General features: G+C 47.8%; 1 protein-coding gene across 6 annotated transcripts in view; it reads right to left on the bottom strand.

Moving 5' to 3' along the window:
- Nucleotides 1–27,092, bottom strand: part of SYT16 (synaptotagmin 16) — a 695,358-nt gene that overhangs the window by 249,788 nt on the left and 418,478 nt on the right. For 2 of the 6 annotated variants that reach the window (XM_069638932.1, XM_069638934.1), the window contains exon 2: nt 16,527–16,730. The exons of the other annotated variants lie outside the window; for them this stretch is intronic. The gene's annotated coding sequence lies outside the window, so the exon portion shown is untranslated. The remainder of the gene's footprint in view (nt 1–16,526; nt 16,731–27,092) is intronic. 6 annotated transcript variants of the gene reach the window in all.

The following is a 27,092-nucleotide window of genomic DNA, read 5'->3' as shown; positions in this document are numbered from 1 at the left end:
TACGAAAGTGTTTGTGTGGAAAAAGGGGGGGCAGTGTATTGGAATATCCTACGTGGTAGGATGGGGAAAAGGTGTTGAAAGAAGGGGGATACCGCATCTCACCTGTCATTGTCCCACTCCCAAAGGAGCCCCCATCCAGGTGATCCTCCATCAATGGTCCACCCCCAGGAACTGGATCCAATAACGATGGCCATGTCCTGGCCACCTGTATGACAGATCCCTCGGGACTAGCTAGGGAGACACCTGCAGGTTCCTCACAATGCTTCAAGAGGTTTGAGGGACGCAGAAAAAAATATTCTGTTCTGGAAAAGGACGCATTACATGTCATTGGGCTGTTCAGAGGTTTAAAAAAATGTTGTGGGGTACTGATTTTAAGGACAGAACATAAACCACTTAAGGCTATATTTTAGTGTAATGGGGTGGACAAGGTGTCGAGGCGAGTGGCCAGTTGGGTCACAAGATTGCAAAGCCATAGGTTTGAGATGCAAGTGATTCCAGGAAAGGGGAACATTTTGGCTGATTGCTTGTCAAGGTTGGGAAGATGTAATCAAGATGCAAGGAGGATGATGTATTAGAAATGTTTTTTATAAACCATGAAGGAATAGTGAGTAAAGAAGAGTGAATTGAAGCTACCAGCAAAGATTTGGGGCTTATGCGGATTAAGACATACATGGAATCTGTGTGGCCTAAGAAGGTAGAATTTCAACAAGGTTAAAAACCATTCTGGGAGGTGCATGAAGCATTAAGTATTGTGGATGGTATTATATTCCGGTGGGAACGTGCTGTGTTCCTGAAGGCAATTAGAGGCAGAATTGTGGATTTGGCTCATAGTGGGCATGTTGGAGTGACAAGGACAAACGCCATCTTGAGGAGTGAATATTGGTGGCAAGGGTTTGATAGAGATGTTGAAAGAAGATTGGCAAATTGTATTCAGTGGGTAAGGGTGTGGAGGCCAAGGGACAGCCGGTTATGGAATATGGTGTTCTGTGTAAGGTGTGGGACTAAGTTGCTATGGACATTTTAGAGCCTGTAGAGTTAAGTGGAGGACATGGGAAATACATGTTGTTACTGGTAGATTTGTTCTCGCAGTGGTGTGAATTCAGGATAGTGCGTGAAATTTGTGGTGAGGATACTGTGGAATTCTTTCAGGACATATTCGCAAGAAAAGGTCTTCCAGGAAGTATATTAAATGATATTGGTACACAATTCACAGGCGGTTGTTTTGTGGAGCAGATGAAGAAGTGTGGTGTAAGACACAAGCAGTCGGCTTTATACGATCTGGAAGGAAATTGTATGGTGGAGCAAATTAATAGATGTGTTATGGATGCCATTTGCATGGCTGGTGTGTGTGCCATGGACAAGAAAGTGGCCATTCTGGAGAGAATCTATGCCTTGCGCATGTCACTGCATTCTGTGAGTCCATTTGAGCTTATGAGGGGTCGCAAAGCAAACACCCAGGTGAGCTAGCAATGGTTGGGAATAGAGAGTCGGATTGTGTAATAAATGAATTGAGGAAGAGTTTAAAGGAGAAAAATGAGAAGTGGGTGATGAGAGAGAATGTGAAAAGACGAAAGAAAGAGTTGAGAGCGGCATGTGACGATTGGGTGAAAATAAAGAAAGGAGTGACTAAGAGGAAGGGGGATTTGCTGTACCCAGATCCGGTTCGGGTTTTGGCTGTACTTAAAATGTGCGGTGCGTGTGAGTGGTGGACAGGTCTGGAAAAAAATAGTATTGCGGTAGTGAGGAGAGGATGTGTTGGATAAACGAAGGGAGATATGTTATGGTGTTCTTTGGTATTACTGTATAAGGAGTGTAATGTAGTTACCACTCCACATAGAATGTTATGGTATGAGGAGGGTTCCGAGCACAGCAGTTGATGGATGGTGTGAAGGAGAGGCTGTGCTGGGGGTCTGTTGCTGTTCAACTTGAAATAAACTAAATATAAAACCTATTTGAAGTCTGTGGTTTATATTATTTTAAAGTTGGGATTGTGGCATAGGTTTAGCTAGACAGGCTATAAGATTGCGTAGTAAAAAATAATGTCTGAAAAGATGCTTTACCGCAAAGAAATGTCACATAGCACCTCATGGGACATGATGGAACATATATTCAGAGATAAATATGTCATTATGTTGCCTATGATGTTCTCAGGTAGAGAACCACAGACGGAAATATGGATGGGCAACAACCACCATAGGTAAACATTTCAGAAGAGAAACAGGCATTCCAATGTACAATTCTACAACTCTGTCCTTTACTAAAATTGCAATGTACGATTGTCATCAATAACAACAACATGTTAACCCTGATACAAGTTTTCCCCCCTCTGAAAGTACAATGCTGAAGTGGACCTACTTTACCCAATTATCTTACTGTTACAGCTCGTCTTTCTTATTCTACGGCTTCCAAACCGAATACCTAGAGTGACAGCAAATCTGCACTGTAATGATTACCACTGAGGTGTAAGAACAGGTGGGAGCGTGGTAGCAGAAAAGGACCATCTGTGGTCATTTCCTTAAATAAGGGACACAGGGTCCAGTTGGCATCTAAACATCTTACTGGTCCTCGTGGCTCTATGATCAACTCCTTCTACCACCACAACCATGCTTCCCTTTTATGTGATACCTTGTAGGTGCACTGCATGAAGCAGCCACTGGCCTGATCTAAATGGGGCTCCTATCAGCACAGCACCAAATGAATACATTGGAAAGATGTAGTGGGTACCTTTTTGTCCAGTCTCATACATAAGACCAACATATGATAGTGGGTCAAGGTTCCTGGACGTTGATAGATCAAAGGATGATTCTTGCCGGATGATTTGTTGGCTTTATTCTCGTTTAATGGACATTTGCTGGAACAATCACCAAACACTGGCAAAAACCCTGACCGGAGCGGGGGGTTGTTTGAGATAAGGTCAAATAGCAATAATTCCCGCAAGTTGGACACCATGGGAAACATAATACTGGGAGATTGGTGGCAAAGGCAGGGGAAAAGAGAGAGGGGAGCAAGAAAGTGAGGGAACCGAGGGAGCGAGAGAGAGGAGAGAAAAGGAGAGAGTGAGGTGGAGAGAGAGAGAGAGGCAAGAGAGAGCAGATAGAAGAGACAGAGTGTGAGAAAGAGTGAGAGTGAGAGTCAGAGTCAGAGTCAGAGAGAGAGAGAGAGAGAGAGAGAGAGTTAGAGAGAGAGAGACTAGACTAAGTGGATGGACAGAAGTTGGCTCTACATCCGTAGGTATAGTTGTAGGAGTAGGTTCCCAATATAGGCAGGACAGAGCACACTTGTCTCTTTTTGAAAACATATTGGCAGTGATGTTCAAGTAATCAAAGCCCCACTCTTATGAGGGGAGTATGGTGGAGGTGACATAAGGCGACATTGTTATTACTTGGAATATATGAAGTCCACAATGGGTTACAGTTCATGTACTATAGATCCCTTAAAGCAAAGTACATTCTATAATTACACCAACAAGCAGAGTCAACTGTGAAATGTCTATGGGTAGAAGAACAAGTTACTTACCAACTGGTAATGTTCTTTCACTTGGATGTTCCTCCAACGTATTCCTCATCTTAGATGTATTCCAACCAGCTTTAGCTGATTTGGAAAAATAAATTCGGCAGAGAGCGCCGTGTGTCGATGTCGTCGAGTCGATGGTCCCTTGAAGGCCCCCGTCGAGGGTGATGTCATCCGGTAAACAAGTAGCACGCGCTGCACCCGTTGGCCTCATTTCTGTTTTTCCCCCTCACTCTTGTTCTACTGTGTAGATTGTGGCGGTAGTCAGGTATCAGCCTTGCGAGAGTTGAAGTGGCAATAACCTGGAAAAATCTACAGAGGGGTAGGCTGGGAGGGCGATGAGGAATACGTTGGAGGAACATCCAATCGAAAGAACGTTACCAGTTGGTAAGTAACTTGTTCTTCGAGTGGATTGTGTCCTCCAACATATTCCTCATCTTAGATAGACTCCCAAAGCAGTATGGACAATTCTCTGGAGGAGGGAGGAGATTCTTTTATACCCTTAAATGGCTGAATATAGTACTGCTTTACCAAAATTCAGCTCTTTAGACTGGGAAGCATCCAGACTGTAGAATTTTGAAAAAGTATGCAGCGAAGACCAAGTTGCTGCTTCACAAAAGGATTTTATGGGAACACCTCTTTGAAGGGCTGTCGAAGAGGCGATGCCTCTGGTGGAATGGGCCCTTAAGCCTTCTGGTGGGTCTTTCTCTGCTAATCTGTAGCATTCTGAAATGCAAAGCACAATCCAACGTGATATGGTTTGTTTTGACACTGATGGACCCAATTTCCTTCCGGTGTAGCCAATGAAAAGTTGATTATCCACTCTAAGCTTGGAAAGCCTAGAAATGTAAAAGCTTAGAGCTCTTCTCGGGTCCAACCTGTGCAATCTTTCCTCCTCCTTACTAGGATGAAGTGGAGGGTAGAATGCGGGTAGAACAATTTTCTGATTTAAATGAAAATCGGACACAACTTTGGGTAAAAATTAGGTTTTAACCCTTAATACCACTTTGTCCCTATGGAACACAGTATAGGGTGGCCCAGAAGACAGTGCCTGCAATTCACTCACTCTTCTTGCAGATGTTAAAGCAACTAGGAAAGCAGTTTTCCATGTCACTAATCTTAATGGACAAGTGTGCAAGGGTTCAAAAGGGGCACTCATTAAGAATTTTAGAACCAGATTAAGATCCCAAAGTGGTACTTGGGAAGGATAAGGAGGAAACACATTGGCGAGTCCTTTTAAGAATTGTACTACTAAAGGAATTTTGAAATAGGAGCATTCTTCCGACGAGCGCTGCTTGAAGATGGAAAGCGCTGCAAGATAACCTTTAATGGTCCCAACACTTAGACCTCTATGTGCTAGGGACAAGAGGAATGACAGTACTTCCGGAATAGAACATAGAAAAGGATCAACATTCTTTTCTCTGCACCAGTTGCAAAACTTTTTCCAACGGCAACGGTATAGAGATTTTGTTGCTGGTCTTGCCGAAAGCAACACCTCCAAGTCATCTGGAAGGTCGCAATCCTTGTATCTCACCCTTTGAGATACCAAGCGTGAAGGTTGAGAATCTTGACTTCTGGATGGAGAGCCTGACCCTCCATTTGTGAGAGAATGTCCTCTCTCTGAGGAAGACGTACCGGGGGACAGATGGACATGTCTAGAAGGTCTGGGTACCATGTTCTCCTGGCCCAATCTGGGGCAATTAGGATCATGCGGTTTCCGAACCATCTCAGTCTCCTGATGACCTGAGGAATGATGAGAATCGGAGGGAACGCGTATGATAGTGGGAAGTTCCACTCCACCATGAATGCGTCCCCTAGGGCTCCTCTCGGGGGACATTCCCTTCAGTAATACCTTTTGCACTTCTGATTGACTCCGGTCACAAATAGGTCTACTTGAGGGGTTCCCCAAAGGGCGAAGATCTCTTGAATGACTTCCTGAGCCAGTTCCCACTCATGGGACACTGTGCTCTGCCCGCTCAGAGTGTCAGCCGTCATATTCTCCTCCCCGGCTAGATGAACTGCTGTTAAGGAGATTCCTTCTTGAATTGCCCAATACCAGAGCTGCATTGCCTCTCTGCACAGAGGTAGTGACCCTACACCTCCTCTTTTGTTTAGATAATGCATGGCCACTGTGTTGTCCGTCATTATCAAGCATTTTTTCCTCTGACAGATGGTAGAAAAGCCTTCAGCGCTAGTCTGATTGCTCTCAGCTCTAAAAGGTTGATGTGTAGGACTCCGATGGAGGCCAGCGACCGCTGATTGTCAGATCGTTGGCATGAGCTCCCCACCCCATGAGTGAGGCGTCCATCACTACTGTAATCTCCGGCCATGGTTGCCAAAAATGCTCTCCTTTTAGGATATAAGCATCCTGGAGGTCCAATGACACCAACCAATCCTGAAGGATCTGAGAAAGAGTGACCATCTTGAACTTGTCCTTCTTGAGGAACTTGTTCAAGTTTCTTAAGTCCAAGATGGGTCTCAGTCCTCTGTCCTTTTTGAGAATCAAAAAATACGGGGAGTACCATCCCTTGTTCCTCTCTGCTAAAGGTACTGGCTCTATAGCACCTTTCTCCAGCAGTGTTAGAACTTCCTGCTGTAGGAGCGGGTCTGAAAACTTCAAAGAGTGTCTCCCTGGTGGATTGTTTTGAGGTTGTGTTAGAAAAGGAAGGCAGTAACCTTGGCCTATTATTTATAGAGCCCAAACATCTGAAGTAATGGCTCGTCATTCTTGCAGATGCTGTGACAGCCTGCCTCCCACAGGTGTCTTGTGATGCAAGTCCTCAAAGTGGTTTTGTGGCGGTTGCTGCGGCCGCTGATGGCAAAGAGGCTGCAGCTGGAGCTGGCTTTGCACGTTTTCCCCGTCCACCACGAGTGGCCTTTCTCTGGCCCCTTTGACTGGCCATTCCTCTATTCTTTCCATATGAGGAGTAGTAACGATAGGATCATCCCCTCCAAGATTGTCCTGGCGCACAAAAAGGCTGAGGTTGCCTAATAGCAGCTCCTAAAGACTTGGCAGCTACTTTTGAGGTCTGCAACCTCTCAAGGCTCTCGTCAGCCTTGCTGCCAAAAAGGTGAGACCCGTCAAAGGACATGTTCAAGAAGGCGGTTCTGTATGTCTGGTGCGAAACCCGACTTCCGTAACCACGCATATCTATCTGCGCATTCCCGTGCTAGTACCCATGGACCTGCTCATACTATCTGCAGTGTCCGATCCAAATTGAAGGGATTCCCGCATGGCCTCCTTTCTGTCATGATCTCTGCTTCCAAAAGGTCAGGGTTTTCCCAACTCCCTTGGAAGCAGATCCATAACCCAGGTTCTGAGTGCCAACCAGTCCCAATTGGGACCTTTTGGACCCAGTCCTGGCGCCAGTGGCACCAGGCTCATAAATATGCCCAGTCCCAGCGCTGGAAGCGCCGGGCTCATAATGCTTGGGTGGACTTACCTGCAGCAGACCATGCTGCTTACTTGCCTGCCAGTTGAGCCTCTGATCCTCTTCTGTTTGGAACTACTTTTCCTGTTGGGTGGGGCTGGAGCCACTCCCTAGATTTAGAACACTGGAACTCTTCTGGAAGGCAGGAACTCTTTTCTTACCAGGAACTCTTTTCTTACTTAGGCGTGGCTGTGGAAGGAGACACCTAAGCACTACAGGAGGCTATTTAAACCACACCCGGTGGATGAATCTTGCTTTGCGTTATTCTGCACCCTCTGCAGCAGGACGCTCATCGTGTCTTCTGCATCCAGTACTGGGCCTAAGGAAAAAGGCTTACCATCCTGAATCCAGTCTTCAGCAACACCTATAAAGACAAGAAAGAACAGGTTAGCATTCCGGCATCTGAAAGGCAAAGGCTTACCTACTCTTCGTGCGCTCCGGAGGTCTTCATACTGCATTCCGGCATCTGAAAGACAAAAGCTTACCAACTCTTCGCACGCTCCGGAGGCCTTCGGCGCTGCATCCGCATCTGAAAGACAAAACAAGGTGCGTTTAAAGACATTGGGGAACTTTAATACTCACGTGCCATTACTCCTTTCCACATCTAATCCAGTGGGTATTCCGGCACCCTGCAGCCGCTCCGAACTTGTACCTGCAAAATAAAAAGACAGTTAGAGCGCATCGTGAAACAGGCAACAAGCGCTTACTCACGTGCTTCCAGGCGCTTCTATTCATCACACGGGCTCCATCTTCAACTCACTTCAGCCCGTCATCCGCCATCGCCGGAACCCTGCAAAACAAGAGACATCATTACTAAAGACTTTAAAAAGACATTTGAATGACTCGAAACTTACCGTTCGTGCAGTAAACGACGGACAGCAGTCCTCTGAAGTCAAGAGGCCTGTGCTACCTATCCAGTGAAGAAACTGGCTACAGCACCCTGCCCCGAGGCAGATGGAGAGCTTGGCATTCACTTACCTAAGGTGAGAGCGTTAACCTTTGGGGGTCTACAGGAGAGGAGAAGAGGAAAGAGATAGGGACACCCCAATAACCCCAGTTCATTAACCCCATATTTTCTATCTGCAGACATCTTACTCTACACGTCAGGCATACAGTGCACAGAGGTCCAGCCCAAAGAGCCAACCGGGTGCTACACATCACCTTTGAAGATACGGTAGTCGCCCAGTCAAGACCGGCGCCTCTGCGAGAATCAGGTGAGCGTTACAGAACGCAAAGCCCACCGCAAAACTCTCGCCCAGGCGCTATGGAAACCTCGGATACTGACCCCCTAGCCCGGTTACTTGGGGAACTAAGGGCAGAAGTGCATGCAACTCGTCAGGAAACAAATGCTCTAAGAAGGGAACTAATTATTTCCAAGGAGAGAACAGACGATCTTGCTAGACAAGTGCTACAGTCACAAGCCGGACAGACCCCGTTACCCGCATCAGGGGCAAATCTTCCTTCAACATCCTCTATGAATCCAGTGCAGATCAACCTACCTGGGAATGTACCTCTGGCCCCGCCCGAGCGATTTTCTGGTGACCCAAAGAGGTTTGCAGTATTTATCAATCAGTGCCGGTTGCACTTCTTATGCCGGCCAGCAGCCTTTCCAACTGATCAAGCTAAAGTAGCTTTTGTACTTTCGTACCTTAGTGGCAATGCGGCAGACTGGTCGATCCCTCTAGTTCATCAAGATGATCCGGTTCTCCATGATTTTCAAGCCTTTCAGCTTAGTATGGAAAAACTGTTTGCAAGACATTCACAGGGGCAGGCCTTGGACAATGAGCTTCTTTCGTTGCGACAGGGTAATCAAGACCTTTTGGCTTATATTGCATCTTTCAATAGACTAATAGTGGAAACTCAATGGCCTGAGGACAAAAGGATTACGCTGTTTTATAGAGGTCTACGTGGAGAGCTCAAAGACGTTTTAGCCCAAGTAGTGAATCCCCCACAAGACTGTTCGGATTACATAGACTTGGTCGTTCAAATAGATCACAGGCTGCAGAACAGGAAGGCCGATCGTTCCAAGTTTGATGCTCGAGTATTTTCCAAACCGCCAACTCCTTCCAAAGGAGTAGACTCCGGGGAACCCATGCAAATAGGGGGTCTGAAAGGTCCTCTAACACAACGGGAGCGGGAAAGGAGGAAACAGTTGCAATTATGCCTATATTGCGGAAACTCAGGGCACTTTCTTCGAGACTGTCCGGTGAAACCTGCCAAGAAGGCAGTAGGAGCTGCAGTTACCAAAGTTACAAACTCTGAGCAGGGAAACGACCTCGCCCGACAAGAATAGAGGTCCTCTTGCCGAGCGTAAAAACCAGTTCCGTGACCTCGCATTTCGTGATACCTATGGTCCTCATTAGCCCTGATAATCCGGATCGATTACATGCAATTGAAGCTTACGTCGACAGCGGTGCCATCGGCAATTATGTGGATCATGAAATGGTTTTGAGGATGAATCTAACTCTTTGTCCCAAGGCTGTAAAGGACGTCATTACTACGGTGGATGGTACGGAGATAGCCTCCGGGCCAGTAACGCATACCACTCAAGAAGTGACGCTAGTAAGTCAAGATGGACACCATGAGAAGATTGTGTTTGATGTGATCAAGGCCCCTCAGTTTCAGATTATTCTAGGAATACCTTGGTTAGAGAAACACAATCCTCTGATCGATTGGCGAGCAAGAACGGTCCAGTTTCCAGAATGTGTCTCTACTTGTCACCCTCCACCTGGTGTTGCACTGGCCGCAATTTCTTCAGAGACTCCCCAGTTACCTCCCGAATACCTAGAATACCAAGATGTTTTCCGGAAGGATCAGGCTAACTCTCTACCTCCTCATAGGTCTTATGACTGCCAGATAGACCTGATACCTGGATCTACTCCTCCTTGTAGTAGAATTTATGCCCTCACCGAGCCTGAGAACCTTCACCTTCGACAATACCTGGATCAATACCTGGCAAATGGGTTTATTCGTCCTTCCAAGTCCCCTGCTTCTTCAGCTTTGTTCTTCGTTCCAAAAAAGGAAGGAGACCTTAGAACTTGTATCGATTATCGCTCCCTGAACCAGATCACCGTTAAGAATAGATATCCGTTACCTTTGATCCCTGAACTCCTGGACCAAGTCAGAAAAGCATGCATATATACAAAGCTGGATCTTAGAGGAGCTTACCACTTGGTACGAGTAAAAGAGGGCGATGAATGGAAGACGGCCTTCCGCACCAAGTATGGGCTATTTGAATATCAGGTCATGCCCTTCGGACTTTGCAATGCCCCGGCCGCCTTTCAATATTTTATGAACGATGTCCTCAGAGAGCTCATAGATGTATGTGTTGTTGTTTACATTGACGACATCCTCGTTTATTCTTCATCGGAATCTGAACATCGGAAACACGTGAAAATGGTCCTCGAAAGATTGCGTCAACACAAACTTTTCTTTCGCTAAGTTGGAAAAATGTGTTTTCAACGTGACTGAAGTTGAATTCTTGGGATTCATATTATCACCTGGCGGAGTGCGTATGGATTCAAAGAAGGTCGATGCAGTTCTCAAATGGCCATCACCATCCTCCGTAAAAGGTGTGCAAAGCATGTTAGGCTTCGCTAACTTTTACCGCAGGTTTATCCCCGAGTTCTCTCGAATAGTCCAGCCCATCACTGCCTTGTTAAAGAAAAACAAACGTTTTGAATGGTCTACCGAGGCGGAACAAGCTTTCCAGGATTTGAAGACTAAATTTATCTCTGCACCAATCTTAAAACACCCTCGCCCCGAACTCCCCTACATCGTGGAAACTGATGCTTCAAGCCTTGCCATGGGGGCAGTTCTATCACAAAAGGACCCGGTAACCAATCGGTTGCATCCCGTGGCATTTTGGTCCCGCAAATTCTCGCCTCCTGAAGTCAATTACACGATTACTGACAAGGAACTTCTGGCTATCAAGTCTGCCTTTAAGGCTTGGCGGCATTATCTGCTGGGGGCCCGACACACCGTTACTGTGATTACGGATCACCGAAACCTGCAATATTTGAAAACCGCAAAAGCCCAATCCTCTAGACAACTCCGTTGGGCATTATTCTTTGCCGAGTTTGACTTCATAATTACCTATCGACCTGGTACAAAGAACGGTAAAGCCGATGCCCTTTCTCGGATGGGAGTGGAAGAACACTTGATCAACCCTAAACCTGTACCAATCATTCCCGAACAAAGAATTCTGGGTGTAATCGCCACAGAATCCATAGAGGAAGTTAAGGATAAAGCCAGGCAACTTGTAACTCCAGCAGATATACAGAATTGGCATCTGCAGGGAAAGGACTTTGCAGTAAAGGACAACTTATTATATTTCCAAGAACGATTATACCTACCCAGCACAGATTTACAGAAAAAAGTAATCTCTTGTTATCACGACTCTTTAAGGGAAGGTCATCCCGGTATAGCCAAGACCTCAGAAAAGATCAAGCGCTACTTCTGGTGGCCGTCTTGGAAAAAAGATATCAGAGACTTTATAATGTCCTGTGGAGTATGCGCCCAAAACAAGAGTCAAAAGGAAAGACCAGCAGGCCTCTTACGCCCTATTGACATCCCACCTCGCCCTTGGCATACGCTTTCTATGGACTTCATCACTGATCTACCTCCATGCTCCGGATACAATACGATTCTAGTAATTGTGGACTTATTCTCCAAGATGGCGCATTTCATTCCGCTCAAAGGCTTGCCAACAGCAGCAACTCTGGCCCGAGAATTTCTAGAAAACATCGTCCGACTGCACGGTTTTCCTTCGGTTCTAATTTCGGATCGAGGTAGTCAATTTATTTCTCATTTTTGGCGAAGTTGCTGTCGGTCGGCTCAAATTGATGTGAGACTATCGACCAGTCACCACCCTCAGACCGACAGACAAACCGAGAGGACCAATCAAACTCTGGAACAGTATTTACGCTGCATGCTGCAACAAACTGAAAAAACTTGGAAAGATATCCTTTGGATAGCCGAGTATGCCTACAATAACTCTGTCCATTCGGGAACTGGGAAAACCCCGTTTTTTCTTTTGTACGGCAGTCACCCTCGAACCTCGGAGTTGGATCCCCTCCAAGATCTTGAAACACCAGCAGTAGACTACCTGCATTCTACAATCACCCAAGCCTTTAAGGAAGCTGTTTCTCACCTTCAAAGGGCTAAAGAACAATACAAGAAAGGAGCAGATCAACATCGGAAGGAAGCCCCTCACTATCAAGTAGGGGATCAAGTCTGGGTATCCACCAAATATCTATCTCTAAAAGGGCCACGCACATTCAACCCAAGATACCTTGGTCCCTATTCCATCACTACCATAGTAAACCCAGTAGCGGTCAAGTTGGACTTGCCCCCGCACATGAAGATACATCCGGTCTTCCACGTCTCTCTATTAAAACCTGTGCAACCTCAAACCCGACTAACCAAATCTCCAGAACCTATCCTAGTGGATGGAGAACTCGAGTTTGAAGTCAAAAGCATTCTGTACTCCAAGATCTCCAAATCTAAACTATTCTACCTAATTGACTGGAAAGGCTACGGCCCCCAAGAGAGATCCTGGGAACCTGCTGAATATGTCCACGCTCCTCGCCTAATCAAAAGATTTCACCGAACATTTCCTGACAAGCCAAAACCCCCGCAGAAGCCCGGTTTGGGAGGGACCTTGAGGGGGGGTACTGTCATGATCTCTGCTTCCAAAAGGTCAGGGTTTTCCCAACTCCCTTGGAAGCAGATCCATAACCCAGGTTCCGAGTGCCAACCAGTCCCAATTGGGACCTTTTGGACCCAGTCCTGGCGCCAGTGGCACCAGGCTCATAAATATGCCCAGTCCCAGCGCTGGAAGCGCCGGGCTCATAATGCTTGGGTGGACTTACCTGCAGCAGACCATGCTGCTTACTTGCCTGCCAGTTGAGCCTCTGATCCTCTTCTGTTTGGAACTACTTTTCCTGTTGGGTGGGGCTGGAGCTACTCCCTAGATTTAGAACACTGCAACTCTTCTGGAAGGCAGGAACTCTTTTCTTACCAGGAACTCTTTTCTTACTTAGGCGTGGCTGTGGAAGGAGACACCTAAGCACTACAGGAGGCTATTTAAACCACACCCGGTGGATGAATCTTGCTTTGCGTTATTCTGCACCCTCTGCAGCAGGACGCTCATCGTGTCTTCTGCATCCAGTCCTGGGCCTAAGGAAAAAGGCTTACCATCCTGAATCCAGTCTTCAGCAACACCTATAAAGACAAGAAAGAACAGGTTAGCATTCCGGCATCTGAAAGGCAAAGGCTTACCTACTCTTCGTGCGCTCCGGAGGTCTTCATACTGCATTCCGGCATCTGAAAGACAAAACAAGGTGCGTTTAAAGACATTGGGGAACTTTAATACTCACGTGCCATTACTCCTTTCCACATCTAATCCAGTGGGTATTCCGGCACCCTGCAGCCGCTCCGAACTCGTACCTGCAAAATAAAAAGACAGTTAGAGCGCATCGTGAAACAGGCAACAAGCGCTTACTCACGTGCTTCCAGGCGCTTCTATTCATCACACGGGCTCCATCTTCAACTCACTTCAGCCCGTCATCCGCCATCGCCGGAACCCTGCAAAACAAGAGACATCATTACTAAAGACTTTAAAAAGACATTTGAATGACTCGAAACTTACCGTTCGTGCAGTAAACGACGGACAGCAGTCCTCTGAAGTCAAGAGGCCTGTGCTACCTATCCAGTGAAGAAACTGGCTACAGCACCCTGCCCCGAGGCAGATGGAGAGCTTGGCATTCACTTACCTAAGGTGAGAGCGTTAACCTTTGGGGGTCTACAGGAGAGGAGAAGAGGAAAGAGATAGGGACACCCCAATAACCCCAGTTCATTAACCCCATATTTTCTATCTGCAGACATCTTACTCTACACGTCAGGCATACAATGCACAGAGGTCCAGCCCAAAGAGCCAACCGGGTGCTACACATCACCTTTGAAGATACGGTAGTTGCCCAGTCAAGACCGGCGCCTCTGCGAGAATCAGGTGAGCGTTACACTTTCCATCTCCAACAATGGCTAGGAATCCTTCCCTTTCATCCCCTTCTGGTATGTGCTCCGCCGCCATTGCAATGCACTCCCACAGAGTGTACGAAAACTTTGCCAAGGCACATGTGGAGTTGGCTGATTTTAACGCCATAATCCCAGCTGAAAAAACTTTGCGCGCCCATCCATCCACATGCTTATCGTCCCTGTCCGGAGGGATAGAAGGGTACGCCATCTTATTTGAAGCTGCAGCTGCCTGGACCACCAGACTCTCGGGGGTGGGATGTTTAGACAGATAGCCGGGGTCGCTACTGGCAGGGCGATAATTTGAAGTAAGGGATTTATTCACTAGAGGAATAGAATCCGGAGTCTCCCAATTTTTGCAAGGCTACATGGAAGGGTAGGATTGGATCTTCGGTGGGACCATGGTCCAATATCATCCTGGATGAATTGGTTTGGTGGTCTAGTCCATCCTAAATAATCAACCACTTTTGTCATTAGTTGACGGTATGAGGGAATGGCATGTTCCCCTGGTTCTGGCCTGCCAAAATCTGTTTCAGGAGATGTATCAATCCCACTTACATTATTTAAGGATTCCACCAGGTCCCTCATCCTGCTTTCTTCAGAAATCAGGCATTCTGGGACATTTGGGGTCCCATATTCCAGTCCAAAGGGTACATTCTCCTCATCAAATCTCTCCTGTTCCTCAAAAATTGAGGTCAGGAACTTGAAAAAGTCCTTCCTAGTAAGAGGTTTAAAAATCTTTTCTGGGAGAGGTGGGAGAGGTGTGTTAGTGGACCCTAAAGGCATTACAGGCTTTGCAGCCTTCTCTTTTCCTTTTTCTGGCTGAGTTGGTTGAACTAGAGCTTTTGGAACCTTTGGCGCCGAGGGCTTCGGGGTCGACGTCGACAAAGGCATCGATGGCGCCGACGGAATAGTGGTCGTCAACGGAGCCGGCTTCGACGTGTCGAGGCGCTCTTCAAAGATTTGCCCTTCAAGGTGCGTTGGGTTTCGGACAGCGTTGGTGACCTCGAGCGGTCGACTCGACTTGAGTGGTCTTTCTCGCTCTGTGTACTGGAAGGTTCTCGATCCTCCCTTCTTCGATCACCCGTGTTCGAGGGCGCGCGAGTGTTGGAGCAATGACGCTCCCGGCCGGCTTCCGAAGAAGGCGCAGACCGAGGCTTTGCTTTCTCCAACACCTCCATCATTTTACCTCTGAATGCTTCCCACTCTTCAGAGGAAGAATGTTTTGTGGGGCATTTCATTCTTTTTGAGGATTCGTCCAAGGACGAGGTGGAGGGGGACATGTGGCGTCTTTTCTTTGATTTTTTTTTCATCGAAGACGACGAGTGATGGGAATCACTTCGGGACCTGGACCGATGCCTTTCGCGTTGAGGATACTTCTCCTCACGTGACCTCGACTCGATGCTAGAGGCTTTCCGGTAGGATTTACGACCTGCCTGTAGTTTTCCCTTCTTCTCTCACAAGGCCTTCCCCGTCATTGCCTGACACTTCATACAGGTCTCCATGCCGTGGCCTTCCCCGAGACACCACAGACATTCTCAGTGCGGGTCCGTGACAGACATTTTCGAACCGCAAGATTTACACTTTTTGAAACCCAATCGCGGGGTCATAGTTGGCGTCAATGACGAGGACATATCAATAAATATCAGTAATATTCACTGCGTCACAGAAACTCGAGGCGCGCCGAATCTCTGAAGCAACATGCACCGCGGAAAATGGAACTGAAGCCAACGGGCGCCGCGCGTGCTACTTGTATACACGATGATGTCACCCTCAACGGGGGCCTTCGAGGGAACATCGACTCGACGACATTGACGCACGGTGCCCTCTGCCGAATTTTTTTTCTCCAAAGCAGGTAAGGCTGGATGGAATACATCTAAGATGAGGAATACGTTAGACGACACAATTCACTCAAAGTGTTTATTATTTTGCAAGAGCACGATCACAGGTGTTTGCAGGGCTTACCTGGGTTCATTGCATTTGGTATGTCATGGATGTGTGCCCTTGCGGACGCTGGACCATTGTCTTGTCCACCATGACCAGGTAACCAAAACATCAGAATGAAATAAAGAGATGTAAAAAGTGGCACCCCAAAGATCACATTCAAAATTATGTCCTTATTTCAAATTGGCAAAGTATAGAACCCCAAACCTCAGCTCCAAACGGAGGAAGGGGCCAAAGCTGTTTAGAAATACATTATCCAGGACACAGGATGGAAAGGGTGGTGGAGGAGGCCTTGCCACTAAATAGCCCTGCAGACAACCAACAACCCTACACAGAATATTGGAGGAAGACCCCCCTCCCCCCAGCACACCACAATACGCAACACAAGCAGTGACGCATACCACAGGTGGCCAAAGCGGTGGAGGTACAATGGAGCGTCACCACTAACCAACCCACAATAAATATCATCCCTCTGCTTACACCTCTCAAATTCTAAACATAATACAACCTTACCTGCATTGCACAACAAACCGCACACACTTCACTACACCTATTACGTAATGAGCAAAGACCGGCTCAACTGAATATTGCAATTCATGCACTAACCTGGTTGGGTTGGTGATCCTGAAGTAGCAACCGCAGAAGTAAGAGACCCCCTGAGGACCCTGCCCCCACACCGCAATGGAACAGCCCACGGTGAAAGGAGCACGAGCCCCAGGGAAACGCTCTGGGGAAGAAAACCCTGGACGATCTAGACGAGTGCCTCTCGGGTGGATGGATGTCTTCTCGGTAGTGCGGGAAACCGGGACTCTAAAGGGTAAGAAGAATGATTGGTGAGTGTGTGATTGATAAGAGATGGAGTGTTCGAGATGGAAAGAAAGGAGAAAGGTCTTACGGGAATTCCAGTACTGGGAAAGACTCTACATGGAGCGAAGAAAACCCATGGAAAGGGAACCCGTCTGGAATAAATCTCCCAATTGCTCCGGGGGATCCTGTAAAGGGAGGTGAGTAAGTGCAGCAAATGGAATAAGGTAGGAACAGAGGAAGGGGAAGAGACCACTCACTGTGTTAGGCGGGAGGAGGATCAAGAGTTCGCCCGATCAGGGACTGTGAGAAGGAGAGGAGGCTGGATTCAGCAGACCCGGAAGTACGGGCGAACTTAGGCGAATTGCGGGGAAATAGCACTGAAAAGATGCTCTACGGTACAAAATAGAGTGGTTAGTATAAGAAGAAAGAAAAAGGAGAAAGAAGGTTAGAGGAAACTGATTCTCCCTAGATGGGAACTTAGGGAGCGTCTCTGAAAACAGTAGCGACGCTACGAAGAGAGCCCCGCTTCTGCTTTAAAGGGATCACATGACTTGCATCCGACGTTCGTTGAGGACGTGGAAAGACTAGACCGCTAATACTTGTACAGGCAGAATTGGCTGATTTCAGTGAGGTGGAGCGTTGTATTGAACCACAGAACCTTTTCTTGTAAAACAATAACCATCGCTTAAATGGTGTAACAACACCACAACAACGAATAAACCACACATAGCTTCGCACAACAGCACATGACTACTACCAACCGAAAGAAAATCACACCTACACGCAGCGAACGGTGTAAACTGAACTAAAGCTGCCAACAGTACATCACATCTCTCTTGCGCTTTTCCCAGCTCAGTCACCCTAACTCACCCTACCCTCTTGCTTTTAATATCCACCAGAGCACAAGGGGACCACTCTGGTGGTGATAGTGCATGGTACAAATGTCCTTTAACATAAAATAGCATAGTCAAGTCCTCTTTGACTCCAGTGTAGCACCTGCTATACATTTCCAAAAAGGACAACCCATTTCTCAACGTATAAGTGGGTGTGTTCCTAAAATAGCTAACATATGTGATAATCAATACCCACCCTTAACCTCACTCTTTATGCAAGCAGTCCAACTTTGTATGTCCCAGCATGTGTAGTGGTTCATACAACTTGCACACTGTTATCTCCCCTTGGATTAGTGTACCCTTCTGTGATCCCATTTCTGAAACCAGTATAACATAAGAACATATCTAATTCCAACCGTGCTCTTGCAATAGAAACATAACACAACAGCTTTCACTTAAATCTGGCTAGTGAACAAAATATATTTCTAGAAGAACCAAACTATTGCATTCCTACATTAAGTTCACCCTTTTCGATAGCATACTCCATTCATTTTCAATCCTTGTCTACATCAGTAAATGGCAACCAAGGGATTGAAAAAAAGATTAGATACGCAGACGCTTAAAGCAGCTCCTGGGTGTCCGGCATTAACCAGTGAGCAAGAGCTAGTACATAGCATTTTGCAAATCTAATTTCAACATAAGATGCCAACTTAACATTATTTTGTATGATCCCTAATGCTTTAATTGCCCAAATGCACAGAGGTAAATTCACACAGATGTGTTTGTTTGGTATCAGTTGGCCGGCAGAGCCAAAGGTAGCTCCTGATAGCGGAGCGGAGCAAACTAGGTTCGTCGAGACTGTAAGCAAGAGCTAAATAGCTCCCAGCTGCCCCTCAATTTTGAACCCTGCAAACCTCAGGAATTGACTACAGCGGCACTTTCGCCCTTCTCAGCGCCACAGAAAATATATTCCTTCTCCTTACAAATAACTTGTAGTGACACTTTAGCAGGTCGTAATAATCCTGCTTTAATTCCTCAGGCAAGGAATGATTTATTGAGAGTCTTCTCCTTTTCTCAGTTGCAGACGCCAGGAAGAGGAGAATCCTATGTTGTTCGTTCTCTAGAGTCCCCTTTACACTTGCATCCTTTAGATTTCTATCTCTAACATGAGCATCAGAATCCTCCTCTTCTTAGTAAAGCATTTCTGGAAGCCAATCAGAGGCAAATGAAACTGGATCATCCCCTTCCACGCTTGATGGGAGGCCGATGACCTAATTTGTTCAGCTCGCAATGCATTTTCCTAGTATTCAAGTCTGCTTGCGAAGGCCCTATTCCCTTTAACTACTGCTTCCACTTCTTTTCCCAAGCATTTCACTGCAGTGACTGCCTGGGCACATTGATGGTCCAACTGGAGGTTCTAGATTCCAGCTGGGCCGCTTCCCACTCAGTTTATCAAATTCACCCTGCAGACCTAACATTGATTCTTTCATGTGCCCTTATGCAGCCATTATTGGGTCTCTTATGTGCAGGGAGGGTCTAGACGCTTTATGATTAGAGGAAGGCTGTTTACTTGACGAGATACGCATTGCAAAGAAAACCGATTCAGCGATTTTATCATTTTTCTTGTTCTTCCCTGATACCATTATTGGGCTTTAATCCATGCTGCAAAGTATGGGAATCAACGGGTCACTGGTTTCGGAGGCATTCAATGGGAAACATAACACGGGTGGTCATCCTGTAAAATTACCTTCAGATGCAACTTTGGAGAGACGATACTGAATAAAAAGATTACCAGCCTAGCAGTTCAGATTCCAGCAATACTTGTTTTCAGTGGGCTTTAAATTGCCTTTAGCTGGTAACTAATCAGTTTGTATAACAAAGGCTGTAACAGTAAATCCTTTGTTGCACCCACACAGTTGGAATCAATCTTGTTACGTTGGGATTTGTATTGTATGCTTAAGTCAAAGAGTCAAGCATGTTTGCTTCTAACTAAGATGGTTGCCCTCAGGCAGACTTCACTTCAGTAGTAACCAGCACATATCAGTGCCCACAACCAAAATGGTTTCCCTGCCATTGCACTTGATGAAATACCTCAACGAAGCAGCTCTTTTGACTGGCCGGGAAACTAAGGGACGCAACAAGTGGACCAGCTAGAACCCTCACTGGAAGCTCCTCTCGGTGCACCACTCATCCATCTGGTTGCCGCCTCACCCATCAGTAGCAACCTGCTAAGTGCAGCAATTGTTCTCCTCCCCGCACTGCACACCATGACCAAAAGCAAGTCTCTGTGCAAGCCATCCCTTGCCTCATAGGGACACAGTCATCAGGCTCTCCCGCAAGCCACTACCATACACTTTGGGCCACCATACTCCGTTGCAGGCCATGTGATGGTGAGGGGGAAGTCATCCAGGGAATGCGGCCTCCTGTGGCAGTCACGGCCAGCCTCCTCCATAGCACCACTGCAGTAACGGTCACAGTGATATCCCTCCACCACTGAAAGTGTTTTGGTTCCATATGAAGGGTGCAATAAAACCTTAAAGAGCATCAAGAAAGTGAGGCCATCTTGGTAGGACACCAAGCCATGCCCCACATTTCATTTTTAAACCAGGAGGCTCATCCCAAGAGTATAGACAGGCTTCACTACCTGAAATGTATCTTTTAATATCACATGTCTGTAGGGCCATCAGGAGTGGTTTCTCGTATGGAGAAAACAGTTTATGGGATGTACACGGACTCTGAAGGAAAAAGGGCCCCTCCCCAGGTTGCTCATCGGTAATCGCATGCTTCATTAGCTCTAGGATTAGAGCCTGGCACAGAGGAATCACTAAAACAGCATGTATAAAAGTAAAAAATGTCAGGTTTGCAGCCATAGAGGAGCAGTTTAAGAATTCCATTTGTACACTCAGACATACCAGGGGAAAACGACAAAGCCAAGAGATAAGATGACTACCAAAAAACTTACAATAGGGTGAGAGAGTGTCAGGAGAGAACCTGCCTACCTGGGCAGAACAACAGGAGGGCACAAATCAAGCTGAGCAGGTACCCTTCGACAACTACTTATCTAAGTTTACTCTTAATTCGAAGAACATTCAGTAGAGACTTCTCTCCATTTGAACCAGTGAGGAGTCGCCCAAGAGAGGGGAGAAGTAAAGGGGAGTTTGAAAGCACACCGTCGTACTCTCGCGCATGAGTGAAATAATGGACTGCCAGGAGGCGAGGGGGTACGGTAGCTATTTTCCATTTACCTTGATGAAAAATGGAGACATATTTGAACGCGCACATTGGAGTCTGAGGAAAAATGTATATTTCAGATACAACGAAGGGCCAAACTAAAAGCATAACATCTAAGAGTTGTGATAGAATCCACTGCTTTATCTTTATGGTGGATCATAGGGTCACCAAGAGGACCTGTTGATGGCACCTGTCCAATGGTGCTGGGCTCAAGGGTGACATGCAGAGGATTTCCCTGGCTCACACACCATGCCAAGGGCGAAAGGCAAGGGCTCATCACATGGCCATCTTAGATGCTTCTAGCCCTTTAAGGGAATCGATGGGCAATTATCCCACAGAAGGGTGGGAACCCCATAAAAATGCACAGAGTGAAAGCGTGGGACAAGCGCTAGGGCCAGAAATTCAAGAGGCTGTCAGTCAGTCATTGCACAAGAATTTCAAACTCAAAAAGATAAGTGCTAGGCTAAGGGAGTTTATACCAAAGGCAGGGTCAGGGTTTCAACATTAGAGAGGAGTGTCCAATGAAACTAGTCCGCCCCAAGTCCCACATCAAACCTGGAAGCCAACCTTAGGGGTGGAGCCGACCAGCCAATCCCTACAACAGCAACCTGACGAGATAAACCTGAGCTCCTTTACACCAGAAAGAGGCCTTAACACAAGGCCAAGATGTGGCAGACAGGAACATTCAAGGGGAGGGATTAACCAGCCCAAGCCCCAAATTAGGGTTACAAGCTATCCCCAGCCGTAGAGCCCAATAACACATCCCCATCCTGGCTAGCACACCTGAATCCCCTTTCACCATAGAGAGTCCAGAGGCAGGGCCAAGGCTCTATAAAAGACAGGGCTTGTGCCAGAATGCTGGTGGAGGAAGTAGAAGAGCTCATTCGGACCTGACTGAAAAGGTGAAGAGAAGAAACTGGAGCAAGAGCTGGAGTTAAGAGACTGGTGGAGAGCAGGGCGGTAGAAGAGAGACACAGAAGAATGTGGTAAAGAGAAGAGACAAGAGGATGAGGAGAAAGCCCAGGAAGCTAGTAACAGACATACCCTAAAGCAGTGGTCTTCAAACTTTTTTGGCCAGGGCCCCCCTGAGCAAAATTTGGGCAGGTCGGGACCCCCCAGAAATGCCAAATGGACAGTATATATTGGGCGCCGTCACCTGCTCCCATCAAAGTCGCTGGGCTCCCTCATCCCACTCCTACCCAGTCGCTGGTCTCTCCCCACCCCATCACACACCCAGGGCTCTCCCCACTCTGCTCCCATCACTATCCCATGGTTCCCGCCCATTGTGCTCCCACCATAGTCCCTCGGTTCCCCCATCCCGTTCCCAACACAGTCTGAGGGCCAGTGGCGGCTGGTGAATCTTTTTTAAGTGGAGGGGCATTAAGGGGAGGTTCGGGGGGGTTTCCCCCTGTGAATTTTTTTTTAAATAATAGGTTAAAATGTTGCATTGTAGAGCATACTTTTAACAAAAAATGGGTAAATAGCCAAACAGTTTGCAATTGTTGCTGGGAGTCCAGGGGGCAGGCATTGATATTTTATTTCTATCGCGCTCGTACACAAGTGTTTCAGAGCGTGACAAGGCAAGGGAGGGGAACAGAGGAGAATAAAACAGCGATCTTACTAGGCCCAGTGACATTGAGAACGCGCAAGTGTGAGGGGAAAAGTGCATGGAAGGGGGGAGAAGTGGAAAGTGCAAAGCAGAGGAGAAACAGATAAATAACAATAAATAAATAATAAAGGCAACAAACAGTGGTAGTGCAGCCAGCAATTTGCAAGTGCTACGTTTAAGGCAGCAGACAGGGTAGGTCTGATAAGTGCAGGAAGAAAGATGGTTCTCCTCAAGTTTTAGAGTGGCAGGGCGCTGTTCCAGAGGGAGGCCCCAGCCGAAGACAGAGATCTACCCCCAGCTCGTTTCTTTGATAAACGACTGACCCTGAGGGAGTTGGAGGTAGAGGAGTGAAGAGCTCGAGAGGGGAGGTATTTGCGGAGGAATAGCTGAAGGTATTTTGGACCGAGGCCCCAGAAAGCCTTGTGGACAAGGCAGAGGGTTTTGAATGATAGATGTCCGGTAAAAAGATACCATCCCTGTCCCCTGGGCCCCACTGGTCCTAACACAATGAACATGATTATGTGTATATGCAAGGCGCTGCACATTCATACAGCAATCACTCTATCATTCACATGAGCATCCATCACCATACACTCACTCATAACGCATCCATACACATGTTTAAATAAAAACAATGAACATAAACGTACCTTCTGCATTGGCCTGTGTGTGGGTGCTGCTCCAGCTGCTCTGTCCGTATGTGCGAGGAGGCGCAGGAGCTCCCCCTCGGACATACAGACATGCAGTGCCCCAGCCAGCATTTCCAATGAGCTATGCAATGCTGGCGAAGCAAAACGCCCCAGCACTTGCATGGCTCAGTGAGCATGTGCGGCTGGGGAACTAAACTGAACTGTCAAAGGGAAACAGTGTTTCCCTTTGACAGTTCAGCCAGCCCAGGAACACTCCATTAGCTGGATAAAGCAGCTGAGGGAGTGCTCACTGTTTCACTGTGCTGGCTCCTTAGCTCCTCCATAATGGGTGAGGGGCCACTATGCAGTTAGTAATGTTGACCATTGTTGCTGAATATATCACAGTTTACTTACATTTTAACACAAAGCACCCCTTTGGGTACTATTGAAACAGTGGGCTTCATAACTACTCTGGCGGTAGCTGTGCCGGTAAAACCGACACGGCTGCCACTGGAGTTGCATCCGGGTCTGGCACCCGCGAATGGGCAATTACTAGGTCATGCCGAGTTAGGCGGACATGATAATTGCCCTTTCAAAGGTGCCGGTAGATCCCCATTCCCATTTGAGCCCCATATGGCTCAAATGGGAAGGGGGAGCTCGGATGCACCGGCACCGTTAATAACGGTGCTGGTGCATCCGACGAGCTGAGGTCAGACCTGGCGGGGGCTGTCAAGCACCCACGAGCACAACTCTTACTATGGCGGAACGGTAGCAACGGTGCCGGTAGCTTACCAGCACCGTTGTTACTGGTCCGCCATAGTAGTAATGAGGCCCAGTCTGTGACTAAAGGAATGAATATCCATTTACAACTGTGGGCCACTTTTTCATTGTTGCCTGAGACAGTTTCATGCTTCAGCCCGCCCATGTGGGCCACCCCTGCCCATTTCTTCCAATCTAAAAAAAAAAAAAAATCTTTTCTCATGCTGAGCTCTCAGGGCCCCCCTGGGATGCACCCGCGGACCCCTAGGGGGTCGCGACCCACAGTTTGAATACCACTGCCCTAAAGGGAGGGAGTTAGGAAAGCATGTGGGCTGGAAAAAGAGAGATCCAGGGGGGAGAGGAAGAAAGGCTGTGGAAGTCAGAAGGAGAGGGATACATAGGGCTGAGAAGAGAGCCCAGTAGGGGAATATTAACCAAAACCTTTAGCACAAAATTAGAAGTTACTCACGTAGTGACTAACGTACTCATAGTCCATAGTCCCCTTTCCTCCTTAGTATATGGGCGTCCCTCGCTAGCGATGGGAGACGGAACCTTTTTGACCAGAAAAAACCTCCTTCCCCTTCAAATTTAGAGGCATGCAGGGGTGCGGCCCTGGGAGCAGGCGCTCCCCTGACTCCGCCCACCGGCACCGCTCCTTAGTCCCCATTGACGCGTCAACAATGGTACCATTGCCTAATGACACAAGTTTTATTAGGGGGAGGATGGAGGGACGTATAGAGGAAAGAGGACTATGGACTAGGAGTACGTTGGTCACTACGGTGAAAGGCCTTGTCAGATGATGGTGTGACAGGGTCCTCCTCCTCATCGGTGTCCACCAGGGTGTCCGGCAAGTGCGGGTGGAGGAGTGCTGGGCGCCGAATGCTGCGGCGTGGGAACCGGAGCCGACAGCTGCTGTGGAGGCTGGTGTGGAACACCATGAACTGTGGGAGGCAGGGAAGCTGGAATTGAAGGACCCGGCATGGGCACCAGGGGCTGCGCGGGGGGCCTGCAGTGCTGGAGCCATAGGAGGAATTACTATAGGCACCAGTGGTGGGACCGGCGGGAGCATGTCCCTGATAACTTGACCGCACAGGGCGGTGGGGTGGTCAGTGATATTGATGGTGTAGCGGGCGGCTGCTGGGGCTTGTGCATACTCTGCCTTGCTGGTTATGGGGTAAATCTGCCCTGCGACACAGAAGGATAAGCTATAGGCCATGTACCAGGTTGAGACCAGTCCCACCTTGAAACTCATTCTCCCACCTGCTCAGCACCAGGGGATGGTATCCGACGAGCGGCCATCTTGCCTGGCGGGGTGGCCATTTTGTCAGGCTGCGTGCCAACATCATGGTGCTTCCTTCGCTGGTCCTAGCCTCCTCCAGGACTCTTGGCGGTGGAGATAGAGGCCTACCCTGCACCTCAGGACGGGGCCTGGTAGGTGTATTGCCCTTGGCTGAGTCACCGGTAGTGCTGCGTATAGCCGCCCCCTCAGAAATCTGTCTGGTACAAGGTTGTAGCCCCTTGGGTGGACACCAGGTAAAAGAACCTTGCGGTCCCTCAGCACTGTCCCCGGAAGGATCCAACGACCGCACGGCCTAGAGGCCGGTAGCTGAATCAGCTTGGTACCTGTGCTGGTGCGAGAACCTGAGCGGTCCCTCCCACTCGGACATTTCCTTGGGAAGGAGTCCCCCTTGAGGGGTGCAATGGAATAAAGCAGCCGTACCTTGGGCCTTAACTTGTATCTGACAAAGTCCTTCAAGTTCTCTGAAGGCGACCTTTCGAAGAACTCCCTCCACCGAGCTAACCTGTTCTTTAGAGCAGTGTGAGCATGTTGCACGCAGTACAACCCTCCCAGCCGTAATCAAGGCTAAGGCAGCGGAGGCAAAGAGCATGGGGGTTAGACTTAGGGAAGGGCCCTTCGCAGGCTGGACAGCTGCTGGAGCCTCCTGACATCGACATGCGCCGTGGAGGAGCGTGGCGCTAGAGGATCGAGTACCTGATTAAGACCAAAAAACAGAAGACAGTAGAAGACAGTATCCGGGGAAGAGCGCATGGAATTACAAGGCCGAAACCAAATGCAGGAGCGCTGGTGAAAGCAGCCCGTTCCCGTCGACACGGAAAAGGGGACTGGGGAATGGCACCAGTGGGCGCAGTCAGAGGAGCGCATGCTTCCAGGGCCATGCCCCCATGCGCCTCTAAATTTAAAGGGGAAGAAGGCTTTTTCTGGTGAAAAAGGTTCTGTCTCCCGTCCCTTGCAAGGGACACCCATACAGTATGGAGGAAAGGGGACGGGACGTAAGAGTATCAGGATTTATCATGTATCTCACGGAACTCAAGAGGGTATTCTGTTCTGCAAACTGATTGTCAATTATGTGATTTTTTTAGATCATTTGTGTTCATTTATTTTCAAGAAGTCTGGTTTTGGTCCCCCCAGCTCTGTACGGTTTCAGTTATCAATCCAGCCCGCCACTCAGGGGTATGGGGGAGACCTCAGGGGGGCTAATTGTAGCTGTAAGGAACGACTCAGGGTTCCAAACTTTTAAGCAAGAAAATGTTGTGACGGTTATATTGGAGGTGGCCGTAAAAACGTTTGAGAAAGGGGTTTATAATGATCTACTTTTAGTAAACATCTACTGGTTACATATAACAATGGATAGTACAGAGACCTTGGAAGCATTACATATTCTTTTTAAGGAATGGTCTCCGTCATATCTTGGGGGACAGATAATTGTGGCAGGGGATCTTACCTCAGACTGCGGACAAAGTGTGGATACAGGCATACCAGGTCTGGGTGTTCAAATGGGGAGGGGAAACGAAAGGAAATTTGCTCAGGGCACTCAATGGAGAAATACTATGGAGGAATGGGCCCTACGGATGTTAAATGAGTTGGTGATTGGGGACTTGCATGACCACCCAACTTGGCACCGGGGAAGCTCAGCATCAGTCTTAGGCTATATGTTGGTGAGTAGGGCATTCTGGGATAGGTGTGTGGATTTTTGTATGATCCTAAATAACTAGTGGTCAGAATATGCTGGCTGTGGTTTGAGTATTTTATTCGAATGTTTAGCAAGCAGACGCATGATGAGACCCACTGGGAAACCCTAGCTTTGGATAAATGGACATTAGATGTCTCTACAGAAAACACTGAATGGGAGATAGTGTGTGTAAACTCCTCCAAAGTGGGAGGTCCTAACCAGCTCTCAAACAAAATCTTCAAACAGGCACCTGCCTTGTGGTCAAACATTTTGCTAATTTTATTTGCTAGTGTAGTGGATACAATCATCACTCCTCCATCATGGAAGTCAGC

This window comes from Ambystoma mexicanum, chromosome 14 (assembly GCF_040938575.1).
Source record: "Ambystoma mexicanum isolate Mex_15411 chromosome 14, UKY_AmexF1_1, whole genome shotgun sequence".
NCBI classification, from domain to species: Eukaryota; Metazoa; Chordata; class Amphibia; order Caudata; family Ambystomatidae; genus Ambystoma; species Ambystoma mexicanum.
This window is presented reverse-complemented; position numbering and strand designations above follow the sequence as displayed.